The sequence below is a fragment of the Arachis hypogaea genome, chromosome 7 (genome assembly GCF_003086295.3).
Source record: "Arachis hypogaea cultivar Tifrunner chromosome 7, arahy.Tifrunner.gnm2.J5K5, whole genome shotgun sequence".
Lineage (NCBI taxonomy): Eukaryota > Viridiplantae > Streptophyta > Magnoliopsida > Fabales > Fabaceae > Arachis > Arachis hypogaea.
The window spans coordinates 35,618,839-35,629,800 of record NC_092042.1 but is presented as its reverse complement, the minus strand read 5'-3'; the positions used below and the strand labels follow the sequence as shown (position 1 = coordinate 35,629,800).

At 37.8% G+C, this 10,962-nt stretch overlaps 1 non-coding gene across 1 annotated transcript; it reads right to left on the bottom strand.

The window, feature by feature from the left end:
* Positions 1–6,022: 6,022 nt before the first annotated feature.
* On the bottom strand, positions 6,023–6,126 carry LOC112704720 (small nucleolar RNA R71). Its single transcript, XR_003155330.1, has one exon. It is a non-coding gene; the product is annotated as a small nucleolar RNA R71 (small nucleolar RNA).
* Positions 6,127–10,962: the final 4,836 nt, after the last annotated feature.

The window sequence follows — 10,962 nt, the reverse complement described above, 5'->3', positions numbered from 1 at the left end:
CCCACTTAAGCACCAAAATAGCATACTTTTTTGTTTTGTACCTAATTTGATCCTAAATGTGAAAACATACAATTTTGTGCTTAAAATGAGCAATTTAATTCCACTTTTATTCCATCTGATGCCATGACTTGTTTGTTGAGTAATTTCAGGTTATTTAAGCAAGAATGGATAGCCCAAAAGTGGAAAAAGGCATGTAGAAGGGAGAACACATGTAGAAAACAAGGTAAAGCACTCAGACAAGTGTGCATGTGCACAAGCTTGTGTGCGTACGCACAAGAGAGAATTTGCATGTGTGCGTGCGCACAAGTACCTGTGCGTATGCACAGGAGGATTTTCAGCCAAGTATGCGGACGCACACATCTGTGCGTCCGCACAGGACCCTGCACGTGATTCCATTAATGAAGCACATGTATCTCGAATTCTGAGGCCTTTGGGGCCATTTTGGAAGGCTTGGATGCTGATTTTGAAGTGCTATATAAGTGGAGAATCAACACATTAGCACACATTAGGTGGTAGTTTTAGTTTTTACAAGTTTTTTATAGTATTAGGATTAGGAGTAGGAGTAGAGTAGAATTGCTCTCCTAGGGTTTATGTAGTTTTCATGTAGCATTTTATAGCAAAGCTTTTATGTTGGATGTTGATAAACTCCTTTGTAAGTATTCTTTAATTTCTCTTTAATTACATTGTCCTTATTTTCATTTCCTCTTGGTTCAAGTGCTTTGTTCATATTTCCAATTTTGTGTTACTTGGAGTTTTGATTGATGAATTTAATGTTTCATACTCTCTTTATGTTTGATTGCTTGTTTATGTTTGGTTTTGTTGATAGTTGGTTATAGTTTTCCATTTTACTTTGAAAATTCCCATGTTTTACTTTATGCACACAAGGTGTTTGTGAAAATGCCAACTTTAGAATTTGAGTAGATTTTTCCACCTTGACTTGTGGTTTGAGTTCCTAGGATACTAGAATCATAATGTTCGACATTTAGCGGTAATTCTTGGGTATTTAGTTGACTCTTGTTTCCATTAACGCTAGCTTTTTATCAACTAGTTTGGTAAGTTAGCTAGGACTTATAGATTAAGGTCAATTATGCTTGCTTGACTTACTCCTCGATGGTTGGGGTTGACTAGGCGAGATTGACTCATCATAATTATCATAGTTGTGGTTATGGCAATGATAGGATTCTTAGATCCTCACTCCCAAGTCAAGGCTCTTTTATTGCATTTATAGCAGTTTCATTAGTTTTTATCTTGCTTTCTCTTTACTTGCATTAATTAACAATTTTTATCATTACTTAGTTCTTTGATTTCTTAGTTATTTAAATCTTTCAATTCTTGAATTCAAACCCCCATTTTCTCTTGACAACCAAGGAAGTGACACTTCAATTGCATCCTAGGGAAGAACGACCCAAGGTTGAAGTACTCTTGATCTCGGTTTATATTTGATTCGAATTTATTATTTGATTATGAGAATTTATTGTTGGTTTGGACTATGCTACCAATGAATTGATGCTTGTTTTGATTGATTCTAGATCAACAAAAATTCTCTTGTAAATAGCCTACTTTTTGGTTATTTGGTTGTTTTTGCTATACTTAGGTGTTTATTTTTCTTGTTTATTAATGTCTTTTCTTTTTATTTTCAATTTTCTCTATGAGCTATCACCCTTGTTGCTCGGAGTTTGGTTGTAATTGTTTTGTAGGGTATGATGAATTCAAATTGGGATTGCTTCATGGAGTGGGAGAATCAATTTAGGGAGGAACCAATTGTGTTTGAGCAATACTCATGGCAAACACCTCCTTCATGCTACAACGAGCGAAACTTTTCCCTTTATGAATATCAAACCCAAATATATGAAGGATACCCCATACACAACCCTCAACCACCAAACCTTCAAGTACCACACCATACATCTCCATGAAACCAAAATGTCTATACACCTTGTTACTAACCATATAAACCACCACACCCTTACCCACCACCTCATTATCCCCACCCACAAGACAATCCTCCCACATATACAACCTTTCTTCCTACCTTTGAACCTTCTCTTCCATCTAATGATGAAGTTTTCCAACCCTTGCCCCAAGAAGAATAAGACCTTCAAGCATTCTTCGAAGAGCAAGTAGGGTTCCGAAGAAAGCAAGGGGAGTTCATGGCCACCATAGCTGAAGCGGTGAAACCGCTTAACTTTGCTACACTCAAGCAATCAAGACATCCCCCTTGAGGGATGTGGAGGATCGATGCAGGAGTGTAGTGAGGGGGTGATGAGCAGATAATTTATACGCTTTTTGGCATTGTTTTTACATAGTTTTTAGTATGTTTTAGTTACTTTTTAGTATGTTTTTATTAGTTTTTATGCAAAATTCACATTTCTGGACTTTACTATGAGTTTATGTGTTTTTCTGTAAATTCAGGTATTTTCTAGCTGAAATTGAGGGACCTGAGCAAAAATCTGATTCAGAGGCTGAGAAAGGACTGAAGATGCTGTTGGATTCTGACCTCCCTGCACTCGAAGTAGCTTTTTTGGAGCTACAGACGCCAAATTAGCGCGCTCTTAATTGCTTTGAAAAGTAGACATCTTGGGCTTTTCAGAAATGTATAATAGTCCATACTTTGCCCGAGATTTGATGGCCCAAACTGGCGTCCAAACGCCCACCAGAGACCATTTTCTGGCGTAAAAACGCCAGAACTGGCACCAAAGCTGGAGTTAAACGCCCAAAATGGCAGCAAAACTGGCGTCTAAACTCCAATAAGAGCCTATGCATGTGAAAGCTTCAATGCTCAGCCCAAACACACACCAAGTGGGCCCCAGAAGTGGATTTTTGCACTATCTACTTATTTCTGTAAATCCTAGTAACTATTTTAGTATAAATAGGACTTTTTACTATTGTATTTACATCTTTAGATCATTTTTAAGACTATCTTTGGATCACTTTTGATCTCTTGATCACGTTTTGGGGGCTGGCCACTCGGCCATGCCTGGAGCTTCATCACTTATGTATTTCAACGGTGGAGTTTCTACACCTCATAGATTAAGGTGTGGAGCTCTGCTGTTCCTCATGAATTAATGCAAGTATTATTGTCTTTCTATTCAATTCACGCCTACTTCTCCTCCAAGATATACTCTCGTACTCAATTTAGTTAACTCAGAATGAAGGGGTGACTCGTGACAATCACCCAATCTTCGTTACTCGCTTAGCCAAGATATGCGTGCCTGACAACCACAAAGTGGTCTACATGATGTTCAACATAGTCATTGAATGACAGCTGGAGTATACTTTCTTTGGTCTCTGACCCATGGATCTGAATCACCTCTCCTGACAACAGAGCATTCGAATCCGTGACGTTAGAACCTTCGTGGTATAAGCTAGAATCATTTGGCAGCATTCTTGAGATCCGAAAAGTCTAAACCTTGTCTGTGGTATTTCGAGTAGGATCTGAGATGGGATGACTATGACGAGCTTCAAACTCGTGATTGTTGGGCGGTGACAGTGTGCAAAAGGATCAATGGATCTTATTTCAACACGATCGAGAACCGACAGCTGATTAGCCATGCGGAAAACCGTAGCGGACATGTTTTCACTGAGAGGACAGATGGTAGCCATTGACAACGGTGATCAACCAACATACAGCTTGCCATGGAAGGGAGTACACATGATTGGATGAGGACAATAGGAAAGCAGAGGCTCAGAGTGAACAAAGCATCTCCATACGCTTATCTAAAATTCCCACCAACGAATTGCATAAGTATCTCTATCCTATTTTATGTTTTATTTCTCTTTTAATTATCAAAATGTCATAACCATTTGAATCCGCCTGACTAAGATTTACAAGATGACCATAGCTTACTTCAAGCCGACAATCTCCGTGGGATCGACCCTTACTCACGTAAGGTATTACTTAGACGATCCAGTGCACTTTCTAGTTAGCTGCACGGAGTTGTGAGAAAAGTGTGAACTCACGATTTCGTGTACCAAGTTTTTGGCGCCGTTGCTGGGGATTGTTCGCGTTTGGACAACTGACGGTTCATCTTGTTGCTCAGATTAGGTAATTTTCTTCTTGTTTCAACCTTTATTTTACTTTCAAAAAGTTTTCAAAAATCTTTCAAAAAAAATTTCCCCTTCTTTTTCCTTTTTCCAAAAATTTTTCGAAAAATTACCAAAAAATTAATAAAATCACAAAAACAAAATAATTTTGTGTTTCTTGTTTGAGTTTGGTGTCAAATTTAAAGTTTGGTGTCAATTGCATATTTATAATTTTCCTAAAAAAAAAATTTCAAAAACTCATGCATGGTATTCTTCATGATCTTCAAGTTGTTCTTGATGATTGTCTTTGTTTAATCTTGTGATTTTCTTGTTTTGTGTCTTTTCTTGTTTTACATATGCATTTTCGAATTTTTAGAGTCAAAAGTTTAAAAATTTCTAAGTTTGGTGTCTTGCATGTGTTTCTTTTCTTAAAAATTTTTCAAAAATAAGTTCTTGATGTTCATCATGATCTTCAAAGTGTTCTTGGTGTTCATCTTGACATTCAAAGTGTTATTGCATGCATTATGTATTTTGATCTTAAATTTTCATGTTTTGAGTCATTTTTGTGTTTTTCTCTCTACTCATTAAAAATCCAAAAAAAAAATATATCTTTCCCTTATTTCACTCATAAAATTCGAAATTTTGGGTTGACTTAGTCAAAGATTTTTAAAACTTAGTTGTTTCTTGTTAGTCAAGTCAAAATTTCAATTTAAAAATTCTATCTTTTCAAATCTTTTTCAAAAAATAAAATCGTTTTCATTTTTCTTCTTAATATTTTTGAAAACTTTAAAATTGATTTTCAAAATCTTTTTCTTATTTCCATCTCATATTTCCGAAAACTTTACTAACATTTAAGGATTTAATTCAAAAAATTTCAAGTTTGTTACTTTCTTGTTAAGAAAGGTTCAATCTTTAAATTTTAGAATCATATCTTTTAATTTCTTGTTTGTCAAGTTATCAATTTTAAAATCAAATCTTTTTCAAATCATATATTTTTCAAATTTTAATTTCAAAATCTTTTCTAACTTCCTATCTTTTCAAAATTGATTTTCAAATCTTTTTCAATTAACTATTTGACTTTTTGTTTGATTTTAAAAAGTTTACTATTTCTTATCTTTCTCAAAACTACCTAACTACTTTTCTCTCTCTCCAATTTTCGAAAACCACTAACAACCTTTTCAAAAATCTTTTTAATTAACTAATTGTTTTAAACTCTAATTTTATTTCTTCTAATATTTTCGAATTTCTCTTCTCTCTCTTCTCTTTCTATTTAATTATTTATTTACTAACACTTCTCTCCTTCTCAAAATTTGAACCATCTCTCCCTCTCTGTGTTTGACTTCTCTTTATTTTCTCTCTACCTTATTCTTCTCTTCTTCTCTTCTTCTACTCACACAAAGGAATCTCTATACTGTGACATAGAGGATTCTCTTCTTTTCTGTTATCTTCTTTTTCACATGAGCAGGAACAAGGATAAAGATATTCTTGTTGAAGCCGATCCTGAACCTGAAAGGACTCTTAAGAGGAAGCTAAGAAAAGCTAAAGCACAACTCTCTAGAGAGGACCTGACAGAAATTTTCGAAAAAGAAGAAGACATGTGAGCCGAAAATAACAACAATGCCAACAATGCAAGGAAGATGCTTGGTGACTATGCTGCACCAACTTCAACTTCTATGGAAGAAGTATCTCAATTCCTGCCATTGGAGCAAACAACTTTGAGCTTAAGCCTCAATTAGTTTCTCTAATGCAGTAGAACTGCAAGTTTCATGGACTTCCATCAGAAGATACTCATCAGTTCTTATCTGAATTCTTGCAGATCTGTGATACTGTTAAGACCAATGGGGTTGATCCCGAGGTCTACAAACTTATGTTTTTCCCCTTTGCTGTAAGAGACAGAGCTAGGACATGGTTGGACTCACAACCTAGAGAAAGCCTGAACTCTTGGGACAAGCTGGTCAATGCTTTCTTGACCAAATTCTTTCCACCTCAAAAGATGAGTAAGCTCAAAGTGGACGTCCAAACTTTCAGACAGAAGAAAGGTGAATCCCTCTATGAAGCTTGGGAAAGATACAAGCAATTAACCAAAAAATGTCCTTCTGACATGTTTTTAGAATGGAGCATCATATGTATATTCTATGATGGTCTGTCTGAGTTATCCATGATGTCATTGGACCATTCTGCTGGTAGATCTCTTCATCTAAAAATGCCTATAGAAGCCCAGGAACTCATTGAGATGGTTGCAAATAACTAGTTGATGTACACTTTTAAAAGAAATCCTGTGAATAATGGGGTGACTCAGAAGAAAGGAGTTCTTGAGATTGATACTCTGAATGCCATATTGGCTCAGAATAAAATATTGACTCAGCAAGTCAATATGATTTCTCATAGTCTGGCTGAATTGTAAGCTAAAGATGCCTCTTTTGAAGGAGAAGCTTATGACCTTGAGAATCCTGCAATAGAAGATGTGAATTACATGGGAGAATCCTATGAAAACACCTATAATCTTTCATGGAGGAATCACCCAAATTTCTCATGGAAGGATCAACAGAAGCCTCAAAAAGGCTTCAATAACAATAATGGTGGGAGAAATAGGTTTGGCAATAGCAAACCTTTTCCATCATCTTCTCAGCAACAGACAGAGAATTATGGCTTAGCAAACATAGTCTTTGATATATCCAAGGCCACTCTCAGTTTTATGACTGAGGTACGGTCCTCCATCAAAAATTTGGAGGCACAAGTGGGTTAGCTGAGTAAAAGAGTTACTAAAACTCCTCCTAGCACTCTCCCAAGCAATACAGAAGAGAATCCAAAAAGAGAGTGCAAGGCCATCTACACGTCCAACATGGCCAAACCTGTAGAGGAGGGAAGACCTCATGGGATGTCCACTGACCACTAGGGAATTCCCTCATGAGGAACCAAAGGAATCTGAGGCTCATCTAGAGACCATAGAGATTCCACTGAACTTCTTATTACCATTCATGAGCTCTGATGAGTATTCTTCCTCTAAAGAAGATGAAGTTACTACTAAAAAGCAAGTTGCTCAGTATTTAGGAGCAATCATGAAGCTGAATGCCAAGTTATTTGGTAATGAGACTTGGGAGGATGAACCTCCATTGCTCATTAATGAACTAAACCCCTTGGTTCAACTGAAGATACCTCAAAAGAAATCGGATCCTGGAAGGTTCTTAATACCTTGCACCATTGGCACCATGACCTTTGAGAAGGCTCTGTGTGACCTGGGGTCAAGTGTAAACCTCATGCCACTTTCTGTAATGGAAAAACTAGGGATCTTTGAGGTACAAGCTGCAAGAATCTCACTAGAGATGGCAGACAAATCAAAGAAATAGGCTTATGGACTTGTAGAGGGCGTATTGGTAAAGGTTGAAGGCCTTTACATTCCTGCTGACTTCATAATCCTAGACACTGGGAAGGATGAAGATGAATCCATCATCCTTGAAAGACCCTTCCTAGCCACAGCAAAAGCTGTGATTGATGTGGACAGAGGAGAGTTAGTCCTTCAAATGAATGAGGACTACCTTGTGTTTAAGGCTCAAGGATTTTCCTCTGTAAACATGGAGAAGAAGCATGAAAAGCTTCATCCAATTTTCTCCATGCAGAGTCAAACAGAGCCCCCACACTCAAACTCTAAGTTTGGTGTTGGGAGGCCACAATCATGCTCTGAGCACCTGTGAAGCTCTTTAAAAGCTTCCTGTCAAGCTATTGACATTAAAGAAGTGCTTATTGGGAGGCAACCCAATTTTATTTATCTATATTAATTACTCTTTTATTTTGTTTTCCATTGTTATTTTATGTTTTCTTTAGGATGATGATCATGTGGAGTCACAAAAACAATTGCAAAAATTAAAGAAAAATAAAAAACAACATAAAAAAATGGCACACCCTGGAGGACGAGCTTACTGGCGTTTAAACGCCAGTAAGGATACCAAAATGGGCATTTAACGCCCAGCCTGGCACCTTTCTGGGCGTTTAAATGCCAGAAATGGGCAGCAGGTTGGCGTTTAAACGCCAGAACGGCAGGAAAACTGGCGTTTAAACGCCAGAACAGGGCAGCAGACTGGCGTTTAAATGCCAGAAAAGGGTAGCAGTCTAGCGTTTAAATGCCAGAAAAGCACATAGAGGGCGTTTAATGCCAGAAAGGTGCAGGAATGCAAAATTCTTGACACCTCAAGATCTATGGACCCCACAGGATCCCCACCTACCCCACCTCACTCTTTCTCTTCTTCACACTTCTCCATAACACTCTACCCAAAATACCACTCACCTATCAAATCTTACCATCTTCCCTATATTCTCTTCACCACTCACATCCATTTCCTAATTCCCATAAACCCATCATACAACCCACCTACCTCCACCCACTCAAATTCAAACCATTTCACTCCCAAACCCACCCATTCTCACACGAACCAACTCCCTCTCTTACCCTATAAATACCCCTCCTTACTCCTTTATTTTCACACCTCACCTACACTCAAAACCCCCCTTGGCCGAACCTTCTCAAGCCTCCATCTCCCACTTTTCTTCTTATTCTACTCTCTTCTTTCTTCTTTTGCTTGAGAATGAGCAAACCTCTTAAGTTTGGTGTGGAAAAAGCCTTGCTTTTTAATTTTTCATAACCATTAATGGCACCTAAGGCCGGAGAAACCTCAAGAAAGAGGATAGGGAAGGCAATTACTTCCACCTCCGAGTCATGGGAGATGGAGAGGTTTATCTAAAAGGTCCATCAAGACCACTTCTATGAAGTTGTGGCCAAGAAGAAGGTGATCCCCGAGGTCCCCTTCATGCTCAAAAGGAGTGAATATCCGGAGATCTGACATGAGATTAGGAGAAGAGGATGGGAAGCTCTCACCAATCCCATTCAACAAGTCAGAATCTTAATGGTTCAAGAGTTCTATACTAATGCATGGATCACTAGAAAACACGATCAATGTTTGAACCCGAACCCAAAGAATTGGCTCAAATACTTAGATTTCAGCCCAGAAAATGTAAGGCTGGCATTCAACTTGCCAATGATGCAAGGAGATGCACGTCCCTACACTAAAAGGGTCAACTTTGATTAAAGGTTGGACCAAGTCCTCATGGACATATGTGTAGAAAGAGCTCAATGGAAGAGAGACTCCAAAGGCAAGCCAGCTCAACTTAGAAGGCTTGACTTCAAACCTGTAGCTAGAGGATGGTTGGAGTTCATCCAACGCTCTATCATTCCTACTAGCAACCGATCCGAAGTAACTATAGACCGGGCTATCATAATCCATAGCATCATGATTGGAGAGGAAGTGGAAGTTCATGAGATCATACCTCTAGAACTGTACAAAGTGGCTGACAAGCCCTCCACTTTGGCAAGGTTAGCCTTCCCTCATCTCATCTGTCACCTATGCAATTTAGCTGGAATTGTCATAGAGGAAGACACCCTCACTAAAGAGGACAAGCCCATCACTAAAAAGAGGATGGAGCAAACAAGAGAGCCCACTCATGGACCTCAACAAACGCACGAGGAAGTTCTTCATCAAAAAATCCCTGAGATATCCCAAGGGATGCATTTTCCTCTACACAACTATTGGGAGCAACTCAACACTTCTCTAGGAGATTTGAGTTCCAATATGGAGCAACTAAGGATGGAGCACCAAGAGCATTCCATCATCCTCCATGAGATTAGAGAAGACCAAAGAGCCATGAGGGAAGAGAAACAAAGGCAAGGAAGAGACATTGAGGAGCTCAAGCACTCCATAAGATTTTCAAGAGCAAGAACTAGCCGCGATCACTAAGGTGGACCCATTCTTTAATCTCCTTGTACTTATTTTTCTGTTTTTCTATTTTTATGCTTTATGTTTGTCTATGTTTGTGTCTTTATTACATGATCATTAGTGTCTAGTGTCTATGTCTTAAAGCTATGAATAATTCCATGAATCCTTCACCTTTCTTAAATGAAAAATGTTCCTAATTACAAAAGAACAAGAAGTACATGAATTTTAAATTTTATCTTGAAATTAGTTTAATTATTTTGATGTGGTGGCAATAATTTTTGTTTTCTGAAGGAATGCTTGAACAGTGCATATTTTTGATAGTGAGGTTTATGAATGTTAAATTTGTTGGCTCTTGAAAGAATGATGAAAAAAAGAGAAATGTTATTTATGATCTGAAAAATTATAAAATTGATTCTTGAAGCAAGAAAAAGCAGTGAATAACAAAGCCTGCGAAAAAAAAGTGGCAAAAAAAAGAAAAAAGAAAAAGAAAAAGCAAGCAGAAAAAGCCAATAGCCCTTAAAACCAAAAGGAAAGGGTAAAGAGGATCCAAGGCTTTGAGCATTAGTGGATAGGAGGGCCCAAAGGAATAAAATCCTGGCCTAAGCGGCTAAATCAAGCTGTCTCTAACCATGTGCTTGTGGCATGAAGGTCCAAGTGAAAAGCTTGAGACTGAGTGGTTAAAGTCGTGATCCAAAGCAAAAAGAGTGTGCTCAAGAACTTTGGACACCTCTAACTAGGGACTTTAACAAAGTTGAGTCACAATCTGAAAAGGTTCACCCAGTTATGTGTCTGTGGCATTTATGTATCCGGTGGTAATACTGGGAAACAAAGTGCTTAGGGTCACAGCCAAGACTCATAAAGTAGCTGTGTTCAAGAATCAACACACTGAACTAGGAGAATCAATAACACTATCTAAATTCTGAGTTCCTAAAGGATGCCAATCATTCTGAACTTCAAAGGATAAAGTGAGATGCCAAAACTGTTCAGAGGCAAAAAGCTACTAGCCCCACTCATCTAGTTGGGACTAAGTTTCATTGATATTTTGAGATTTATTGTATATTCTCTACTTTTTATCCTATTTTGTTTTCAGTTGCTTGGGGACAAGCAACAATTTAAGTTTGGTGTTGTGATGAGCGGATAATCTATACGCTTTTTGTCATTGTTTTTACATAGT